A 3,551-nucleotide genomic window follows, 5' to 3' on the forward strand; every position below is an offset into this window, starting at 1 on the left:
TGCGCTCAAAGACCTTTTCCAGGTGTAGGAGGTGTTCGGGCCAGGAGTCTGAAAAAATGGCCACATCATCGAGGTAGGCAACTGCAAATTCTCCCAGTCCAGCTAGTAGACCATCTACCAGCCTCTGGAAGGTGGCGGGTGCATTTCGAAGGCCGAAAGGAAGGACATTGAATTCATACACCCCCGCATGGGTGACGAATGCTGACCTCTCCTTGGCAGGTTCATCTAGTGGTACTTGCCAGTACCCCTTGGTTAAGTCTATTGTAGAGATGAACTGGGCACGTCCCAACTTCTCCAATAGCTCATCAGTGCGTGGCATTGGATAGTTGTCCGGACGAGTTACCGCATTTAGCTTACGGTAGTCCACGCAAAAGCGTATTTTCCCATCTGGTTTGGGTACCAGAACCACTGGAGATGCCCATGCACTGGTAGATGAGCGGATTATACCCATCTGTAGCATGTTCTGGATCTCCCGTTCTATAGCAGCTTGGGCATGAGGAGACACCCGGTAGGGTGGGGTTCTGATTGGGTGAGCATTACCTGTATCAATGGAGTGGTATGCCCGTTCAGTCCGTCCTGGGGTGGCTGAGAACAATGGGGCGAAGCTAGTGCACAGCTCCTTGATTTGTTGCCGCTGCAGACGTTCCAGGGTGGTTGAGAGGTTCACCTCTTCCACGCCACCGTCTTTTTTCCCGTCGTAGTAGACACCGTCAGGCCACTCAGCATCATCTCCCTGGACTGTAAACTGACAAACCTGTAAGTCTCTGGAATAGAAAGGCTTGAGAGAATTAACATGGTACACTTTAGGCTTTAGTGAGGAATTGGGAAATGCTATGAGGTAGTTTACAGCTCCCAGGCGCTCTTGGACTGTGAATGGCCCTTCCCATGATGCTTCCATCTTATGGGCCTGTTGCACCTTCAAGACCATAACCTGGTCTCCTCCCTTGAAGGAACGTTCTCTGGCATGTCTGTCATACCAGGCCTTTTGCTCTTTTTGAGCATCCTTTAGGTTCTCTCTAGCAAGGGCTAAAGAGTGTCGGAGGGTGCTTTGTAGGTTGCTTACAAAGTCCAGAATGTTAGTTCCTGGAGAAGGCGTAAACCCCTCCCATTGCTGCTTCACCAACTGTAATGGCCCCTTAACCTCGTGACCATACACAAGTTCAAATGGTGAAAACCCTAAACTGGGATGTGGTACAGCCCTGTAGGCAAACAGCAACTGCTGCAACACTAGGTCCCAATTATTGGAGAATTCGTTGATGAATTTTCTTATCATGGCCCCCAAAGTTCCATTGAACCTTTCCACCAGGCCATTGGTTTGATGGTGGTACGGGGTGGCAACCAAGTGATTCACCCCATGAGTTTCCCACAGTTTTTCCATGGTCCCTGCCAGGAAATTAGACCCTGAATCTGTAAGGATGTCGGAGGGCCAACCTACCCTGGCAAAGATGTCTGTTAGGGCCAGGCACACAGTGTTAGCCCTGGTGTTGCCTAGAGCTACTGCTTCTGGCCATCGGGTAGCAAAGTCCACTAAAGTCAGTACGTACTGTTTTCCTCTGGGCGTCTTTTTTGGAAAAGGGCCCAGAATATCCACAGCTACTCGCTGAAAGGGGACCTCAATTATGGGGAGTGGCTGGAGAGGGGCCTTGACCTGATCTTGAGGCTTACCCACTCTTTGGCATACCTCACAAGACCGGACATACTTGGCAACATCCTTGCCCATCCCCTCCCAGTGGAAGGACTTCCCCAACCGGTCCTTGGTTCGGTTCACCCCAGCATGGCCACTGGGATGATCATGGGCTAAGCTTAAGAGCTTCCCCCGGTACTTAGTTGGAACCACCAACTGTTTTTGCGGCTGCCATTCCTCCCGGTGTCCACCAGAAAGAATTTCCTTGTATAAAAGTCCTTGGTCTATAACAAACCGGGATCGATTAGAAGAGCTGCGAGGCGGTGGGGTGCTCCGTGCCGCCGCCCACGCTTTCTGAAGGCTGTCATCTGCTTCCTGCTCAGCCTGGAACTGTTCCCTTGAGGCTGGGGTCACCAGTTCTTCCTCAGACTGTGGACTTGGGCTTGGTCCCTCTGGAAGCGATGTAGGTGATGGGGTTGTTTCCGTTGCTGGTGAACCGCTCTCCGCTGGTGCACCTGAGGGTATTTCAGGCTCTGGCTGAGCCTTTTGGGTATGGCTGTCGTGTGCTTCTGCCAGTTCTGGCTCGCTGGCGCCCTCTGGCGTTGAGTTTGAAGATGTGGTTGCACTTGCTGGTGCTGGTTGCTGTTCCAGTTCCGGGCCTGGGACTGGAGATGCTGTGGCTGTTTCAGTGGTAGGCATGGAATCCGGGTCCACTACCTCTGTCTGGGTCTCTGGTAACACAGACGGGGCCTCTGTGGACGGCTCAGGAACAGGAATGGGTCTGGAAGCTTGCCTGGTTTGGCTACGGGTAACCATTCCCACTCTCTTGGCCCGCCTCACCTGGTTGGCCAAGTCTTCCCCCAGTAGCATGGGGATAGGATAATTGTCATATACGGCAAAAGTCCACATTCCTGACCAGCCTTTGTACTGGACAGGCAGTTGAGCAGTAGGCAAGTCTACAGCTTGTGACATGAAGGGGTAAATTGTAACTTTGGCCTTTGGGTTGATGAATTTGGGGTCAACGAAGGATTGGTGGATAGCTGACACTTGTGCCCCCGTGTCTCTCCACGCAGTAACCTTCTTTCCGCCCACTCTCAAATTTTCCCTTCGCTCCAAGGGTATTTGAGAGGCATCTGGGCCTGGGGATCTTTGGTGTGATGGAGGTGTAATGAATTGCACTCGCATGGTGTTCTTGGGACAGTTGGCCTTGATATGTCCCAGTTCATTACACTTAAAGCATCTTCCATCTGATGGGTCACTGGGCCGAGGTGAGTTACTGGAGACTGGTGAGGTTGAAGGGTAGGATATCTGTGGCTTTACTTGGGTGGTATGTGGGGTCTTTGGCTGTCCTCGGTTGTAGGGTTTATGGTCTGTGTGCCCCCTGTGGTAATCGTTCCCCTTGACAGTAGCTTTTTTGCTTTCTGCCAGTTCCATCCATTTGGCTCCAATCTCCCCCGCCTCAGCGATAGTTTTGGGATTTCTATCTTGTATGTACCGTGTGATGTCTTCAGGAACACCATCCAAGAACTGCTCCATTTGTATGAGGAGGTTCACTTCTTCCAAGGTTTGAATGTTGTTTCCTGTTAACCAGGCCTCATAGTTTTTTGCAATGTAGTAGGCGTGTTTGGGAAATGACACCTCTGGTTTCCACTTTTGGGTTCTGAAGCGCCGACGGGCATGATCTGGGGTTATCCCCATCCGGTATCTGGCCTTGGTTTGAAAAAGTTTATAGTCATTCATTTGCGGCTTGGGCATTTCAGCTGCCACCTCTGCTAAAGGTCCACTGAGTTGTGGCCTTAATTCCACCATGTACTGGTCTTCGGGGATGCTGTACCCAAGACAGGCTCTTTCAAAATTTTCCAAGAAGGCCTCGGTGTCATCACCTGCCTTGTAGGTGGGAAATTTCCTGTGCTGTGGAGCAATAATT

This window comes from Gopherus evgoodei, chromosome 7, assembly GCF_007399415.2.
Source record: "Gopherus evgoodei ecotype Sinaloan lineage chromosome 7, rGopEvg1_v1.p, whole genome shotgun sequence".
In the NCBI taxonomy this organism is placed as follows: Eukaryota; Metazoa; Chordata; order Testudines; family Testudinidae; genus Gopherus; species Gopherus evgoodei.